Here is a 7,746-nt window from a genome sequence, read left to right as displayed (position 1 = left end):
CCAAGCACCGCAGATCCTGATACCATCACTTGGGGAGGTTAGGATTTCAAAATATGAATTTTGGAGGGGAGATGAACACCCAGACCATAGCACTGGGTGACTAAAACGTAAGAACAATGATTCCTATTATAATAAAACATGTATCTCAGTAAGTGTCTTCGATTTTCAGTGGACACCCTGACAAAAGTTGTATGGCCGCCTCTCATGGTGTGAGTATCTGTCTCTTCCTGTGAGCACAAGGACAGGACAGGCACTTTTGTTTAAGTTCACTACTATATTCCAAGTGTATAGAAGGGTGTGCAGCACACAGTAGGTCTTCAGTAAATGTTAGATGAATGAGAAGTACTCAACGGTCAGAAAAGTCATCTTGAATTTGAAAACAGGTAGTATAAAATGTAGGATCATCATCACTACCCCGGAGAGTTACAGAATGTTTGTTTGGAAACTTGTACAAATGCGAGAAACTGATAGCGTGGCATTCTTCGGATTCCCAAAGTTAAAAACACATGAAGGGCTGGTCTAGCCCCCCCACACACACCCACACACAAAGCTACACGACATAATAGATTTCAGATGTCACAGGCACACAGGCGTTTTCTTTATTAACAATCCTGAAAATGCTTTACATTTATCTGGACCACATATGATTTAGATCAACAGGCAATACATATTTACTAATTCAAGTGCTTTCCTTATTTAGAAAGTAGTCAAGTTATGTCAGTAAGAAGAGCCACCACTCTAGGATAGTATCTAAAACAGGAGAAAGAAAGAGTATTTTTTTTTTTTAATGTTAAGTGACAGCAGAACTTTGTAAATCATTTGTACTAAAATAATGGTGTTTGGAAAGTGACGGTTTCTGCTTTTTTACTGCACTTGGTGCTGCTGGAATGACCCGTCTGCCCTGTAATCTGACACGGCAGATTTAGGACTAGATGGCAGTGCCCACGCTGCCTTGGGAGTGTTTCAAATCGTTTGCTCCAGTGTAAATCCATGTAGCCTTCGTAAAGATGCTGTTCTGCATAGCTTGTTTTGTCTTTCGGCCCCAGAGCGCTAAGCCCTGGACATTACTGCGTACAATGGGTTTTGAATTCCATGCCCATGGACCACAGCCAGCATCACACACAGAAGTTAATGACCGATTGTTATCGCAGCCCATAGCTTGCATTCCTTTTGATAAGACCATTTCAGCAAGGGGGTGGATCACAAAGTACAGGATTAATTAAGGTCAAATCCCAGTGAAACATGCAATCTATTTTCTCAAGGAAAAAACTTGGAAGAATCACAGGGCGAATTTTATAAACTCGAACCCAATTTTTAAAATAATGTTTAATTAAACTCAAAGCTTAATTTTCTTCTTGTTTTAAAGAGACGGAATAGTAATGCGACGTAATTTAAATGTGCCAGTGTATCAGCAGACGGGAAACATTTATCATCTCTGTGAACTACTGTAATTTACAATGGTGATCAACCACTCTGAACATCCTGAATCAGGGCATGTCTGAATTGTCCAACGATGCTGACACTCGTTTATTAACATCTGAAAGTTAAAATTGGTCTCCGGGAAACCACTGAATTTCAGTCCAGGGGTGTATTGTTAATTAGAAATCTGGGTTTTGATGAAGAGTGATGGATAAGGCAGTCTTGTGGCTCAGTGCACTAACCATCCCTGTTTTAATGTTGTGCAAAAATGCCAATCCCAACTGGGATTATAAGTCAAGATAAGATCATGCTGAGTTCTTGGATCTCTTATAAAATATGTTTTTCTTTCAGGTTTATGATGCCATTTTCTCATAATTGTCACCTAATAATTTTTCCTATCATATTATGAAGTCTCGGAAGCATTTAAAATTTAACTTTCTTTGTTAAAACACGTAAGTGAGCTCCACTGAGCTAAAGTCGTTTGCTCATTTCTCACTTTATGCTGTTAGAAAAGAGGAGCTACACGTAACCGGTATCCTGAGAAAGAAAATTTCAAAGTAAAGGTGGGTTTTCCTTTACTCTCAATATAGACACAGAATCCTGCGTGTTCTGATCCTGTCTTTCCCAAGATGAGCAGCTGCAGGGGGAATTAAAAATCCCTGTGCAGGGAAAGTTGGAGTGAACGTAAGTTCAAAGATAAATTAAATGGCAGCTTGACAGTTTGTCTTGTTTAGAATGCTGTCATCAAACAAGAAGAGTCAGCTTTTCCAGCTACCCAGTACTCTATAAAATTAAGCTATTTGGAATACTAATATCATTCTAAACAAAGGTTAGTGTGACTATACCAATAGTACAGTAATGACTTGAGGAAATCATACCTGTTTTCTTCTACCTCAGATACGGGTTTTCAATAATTTTGGAGCAAGTCACCTGAATTTATGGGCTTTAGTTTGGGCCCAGGTGGAAGGAGTGAGCTGGAAACTGAACTCCAGCCGGGAATCCCCAACCCGACCATATTCTTCAAACGACCCTGAGTTTATCCCCAAAAGAAAACTTACCAGTCCACTAGATTGCACCTAGTGGGAGCCAGGGTGAACGCTCCTTCAATAGCCCAGCTGCAGAATCCAGCAGACTACATACATGACGCACAGTGGAAAAATCAGGCCCTACCTAGCATGCAGAGCAATTAGCTACTAGTGCACAGGACTAATTAATAGATTGACAGAAAGAACCATATGAAAGTGTTTAGAAAAAACATACATAGATAAGCAGTGTTTTAATTCATTAATAAAATTATAATGCACAGGTATAACTATAAAGATACTTGAAGGTAAGAATTGGAACTTTGGGTGTTCTTCTTGTTTGGTTTCTTTAGGTTATTACTATCAGTTTTAACCTCAGAACCAAGCAGAGGATCCTAATAATAACTAAAAACTAAATTCCAGTGTCACTCCTTCCCGGAAGCCTTCCCTCCACTCTTCTGAATCGGACGTTCTAGTGCACCCACTCCGACCTCTCAGGACTTGCTCTCCTCAGACTTCGTATTCTAGGAATCTGGTCTATGTCGACTGCCTCCCACTGAATGACTAGCTCCCTGATGCTGGGGCAGCCTGTTTTGATAGCCATGCGTCTGGCACAATTCCGGTCTTGACGGGAGCTGCCCGTTACATTTGAAGAAGGACGAGAAGGAAGAAGGCGGGGGCGGGGGGAGCAGGGGGGAAGAAAACACGGAATAAAATGTTCACTGACATTCAAATCCAGTCAGTGGATTGAGGAAACCCAGGATTCCACAAGAGTGACAAAGTGTAGCTGGCTTTGTTAGGGCATCAAGGGCACCCTACTCTCTACTTTTTACTATTTTTTCTCTCTTTTCACTTGAGAGAGGGGGGAAAACTTACATAGCAATAAAAAATATAAAGAAAATAAATTAATTCAGATTCCAAATTTTACATTGTGGAGGATACATTTTCATGTAAGATATTCCAACAGAAATTCTTGAAAGCTTTCATAACTAGAAGTACTCGGAATTCAGGGAAGCTGTCAAGGTAGGCTTCGTGCTACTTACCTTGATACATAAAAAAAGATGTTAAGAAAAATAAGTGCTTGTATCCTAAAAATGAGGGGTGATCCACTAATGCTTACATTCTTTAAACTGGAATCTTGGACTTCATATTGCAAAAGCAAATGAGAAATAATGTCAAATAAAGTTCAAGGGCAAGTAATGCAAATGGAAAATTAATGGCTTTATTTTTCTCTGTGCTAGTCATCATTTCCTAAACATTTGAAGCAAAATGTATATTTAAACCACATTTAGATTTATCAATGACATCTTTTTAAAGAAAAATAGGAATTAAAATGCAATTTGTGTACATTCCTGTTCTTCATACACTTCCCATCTATTTAGCCTTAATGTTGTAGAGAGAGCTATTCTTTCAGGAAATGTCAAAAAGAACAAATTCCCCCAAACAGTACCGTTGATTATATTAAGTAGGCTGTTTCACTTTACACTAATGTAATGAATTTTCTCAATAATAGGAGGGGGGGGTTTCTAATTTTTCAAGAAAATTTTAGTGACTCGTGATCAGAAAACTGAAGAATAAGGAGAAACCCAGCTCAGTGAAAAATATTTCAGTGCTCTTATAGACTAGGCAGCTATTTCTTGAGGGCAACATTAAATCTAAGTCAAGTCACAAATGGATTGAGACTGGTGATCTCACTTCGTCCTTTGGAAAACTATGTATACCACAAAATCAGTATATATTTTGACATAGTCGGCCGCCTTTGCTTGAAATAGGCTCTGAATCAACTGAGCATGGAAACTCAATTTGCCTGGGGATGTACTAGCCTTTAAATAAAGGCAGTTGATATTCTCTGGTAGAACAATGGAGAACTCTCCTAACCCTATTAATATTATGTAATGTTATTGTATGGACTATGCCCTCGGTTTCAAGTCATCAGCTCCTCATAATGAATGTACTATCTACTGTTCATGGCAGAAATATAATAAGTATGCTTTTAAACCTATTTGAACACGTGCTTTTTTAAAAAGTGCCAATTTCATTGCATATTTCTTTTATTTCTCCCTGAAGATTATTTCCACGTTATCTCCCCAGCAACCCTGGTCCTGCAGAACACCTGCTGCAGACCGCAGGGCTCTGGGACAGCTCCTGCAGATGGCTAATGGTAACACCACCCCAGTGAGCGGGATGGCTTGGGGTGTCCGATCTAGCCCAGGGGCGCAAAGGGTCTATTCAGAGAGGGTGTGATGAAGCTACACATGAAGGCAATTAGCCTTGGGCACGTGCTACCCTAAAGTAATTGGAAGCCCTGCGTGCAGGCTCAGAGCTGCCTGATGCTTGCCCTCAGCTTGTGTCTTCACTTCTGGGCTGAGCCTGAACAAAATGAAGGTGACAAACACCAGGTACATAAGCCAGACGCAGGTGGTAAATGCAACTACTTGCAATTGTTCTATCTACATGGGTGCGTTTTATTCTGTCATTTAAAATGACCTTGGTTTGATGAAAATATTTCAAATTGTATATGAAAACACCACACTGTACCCCATGATTGCATTAATGTACACAGCTATCATTTAATAAAAAAAATTAAAAATATTTAAAAAAAACAAATAATTTAAACCAAATAAATAAAATAAAATAAAATGACCTTGGATCAGTGCACTCAGAAATGTGGGTGGACAAAGAGAACTTATTTTTCAAGTTATCAAATGTGATAAAAAATATATATATTTTCAAGATATCTGAGCAGTAAAAGCACATTGTTTCTGGAGGGGCTTCTAGTAGATCTACTCTTTGAAGTATTTCAGAAGGTTGGTTTCTATAACTTTCAGACAATTGTTTTGGAAGAGCAGAAATCTTGCTTGTTGTTCTACTGTAGGTTTGCTGGGGCTGAATTTTTCTTGCCTTTTATAATGGTGACCTACTAATACTGTTTGGAAAAGATAAAATTTAAGTTTTAAGCCAGAATCCATGTTCAATGGAAGTGAAACAGGTTAGAGAAGGGAGAAAGATGCTGGTCTCCAACTGGTCCACAGATGTGGTACGATTATTGCTTTTACAATAACAGTATTATCGCTTACAAAGGAAGCCAGCTCAGAAGCAGGTGAAACTATACTGAAGTAGCATTCCTCTCTATGCACATAGCCCTAACTTTCATAAGTTAGACATAAGCCAAGCATTGAAAATGAAATACTTATACTGTATTTTAAGTTATTCTAATTGCCTCTCCCACTCTACTTTTAATGCATCCAAATTGTTTTTATCATATAAATGAAGTTTGAAAATGTCAGCCAGAATCCAAATTCCAGAATTTTATTAACAGCAAATAGTGGAGTAAAGAACTTGAGAGATGGGTGCGCAGACCTGACCTCTTTGCTTTTCCGACTGTGACTGAAGTGTCCGTCGCCTCTGTCTCCTGCACCCAAGCACAGTCAGTGCCGCCCACTGGCGGTGGCAGTTTGGGTATTGTTGTATTTGTTGCTTGTGGTGTACATCAGGCCAGGAAAGTTTGCTTTCCAGCTGACTGGATTAAGGAAAGGAATTTGGGTTTGGATGAAAGAGGTGATTTTGATGCCAAACAATATCCAGCTGTATGTACAGCTTGAGCGCTCATTGTACTATCTTGTGTGTGACAGAACAAGCCAGCAGTTGTATGGAGTGACGGTCACCTTTAAAAAACACAAATTAGCTGCCTGCTCTCTGTCTCCAAAGCAAAGCTTACAGTAGCAGCTAACTGTATATAAGACACTCAAGTGATGCTTCACGTAAGAGACACTTCGCTCTTGCCAGGCTTTCAGCATCTCAAAATTCAAATGCCAGTACTCAAATACCAATTTCCTTATCAACACATCATAGACTAAAGGAAATGAAATAAAATTAAAGAAATGGTACATAAAAGTTAAAAAAAATGAATCTACATCCATCTGATGAGTGATTAGTGAGAGGGTTTCTTTGCTATTGAACTGCTCCATCTTCTCAAATGAGAGTTCTATCCTTTTATTCCAATTCTTGATTTTTAATGTACCCCCAAACAGTGAAGTTTATTTTATTGAACTCTTGGACATGGACTGTGGACTGGTTTCTTTGAATACATTTTAGAATTGATTTCTTCTGAAGATACAGCATATTACCACTGTAGCAAGAAAAATAATTAGATTTGGCCACAATACTTGTGCAAGAACTCTCTCAAACAGATGGGGAGCCCAGTCCTTCCACGACTGTAAACAAATAAAATTCGAAATGATGCTGTATTTCAGTAAGACAAGTAAGATGTTAAAATAAATCAACGACTGGTTGAATACAAAGAAGATTCTCACTGCACATTTTTGTTTTCTAAACTTCTCTCTCTTTTCATTCTTTCTTTCATTTAGTCTCTTTCATCATTCTTTAGAACCAATGCATGTATGCAGCAATATTTTTTGTTAAATTTCAAAGCTGAATTTGCCCAGAAGAACAAAGGAAGCTGTTTTTAAACTTTGATCTCATCACCCAGTATCCATTCTAGAAGGGTTATAGCTACTGCAGGCCAAATTTGGCCCTGATTCCCTAAGAAAATATAGTCATTTGAATTCAGAGGGAACTGGAATCTTTGCATGTCTGAGGAACTTGCTGGCCTCATAGCTTCAATCAACAAGCTCTGAACCTGAATGGCCCAAAGTGAGTCCTTCAATGCACTGTATATATTAAATCCCAGTCTCTAGCTTCAAAGGCCCCTAGCAGTGGCTAGAAGGCACAGATGAAAGGCTTGGTGAGAAGAGGTAATTAAAACTTAATGGATGCTTATTGTATAAGTAGGTGCAAAGAAAAATGATCACTTTAGGTATTCACAAAGAATTTATAAAGAGGTCTGTGTGTTATGAGTAATTAATTTTGGATGGTTAACACTAGGAAGATGACCTCTAAAAGATGTAGGCCAAGGCTAAGTGCCCAACTGTCTTCTGGTGTGGTTTATGAGGTGTTTTGCGCTCAGTGTAAGAAAAAGGCAGTAAATCCAAGAAATCCGAAGAAAAGCTGACTTCTCCAAAATTTTTCTATTGAATTGATTCAGACTAAAGCAGTGACCTTCTGATTTTTTGAGGTCTGTCCTAAAAGGTCTCCACAGATAAAGGGGCACAATATGTACCTCGGGAAAAAATAGACTGATTCGGGCTCCTGACCAGATGGTTTCAGATATTAGAAGTGTCTCCTGCCTCCGGTGGCGACCCGGAGGCATTTGCTCCAGTTGCACCTGGACACAGCCTCTCAGGAAATGGCCAATCCCCCAACAAAGTAAGATAAGGACTTAGGGTGTCGGAAAGATGAGGGATCA

The sequence above is a fragment of the Otolemur garnettii genome, unplaced genomic scaffold (genome assembly GCF_000181295.1).
Source record: "Otolemur garnettii isolate 467f Iridium unplaced genomic scaffold, OtoGar3 scaffold00061, whole genome shotgun sequence".
Lineage (NCBI taxonomy): Eukaryota > Metazoa > Chordata > Mammalia > Primates > Galagidae > Otolemur > Otolemur garnettii.
Note: the sequence above shows the minus strand (reverse complement) of the source record.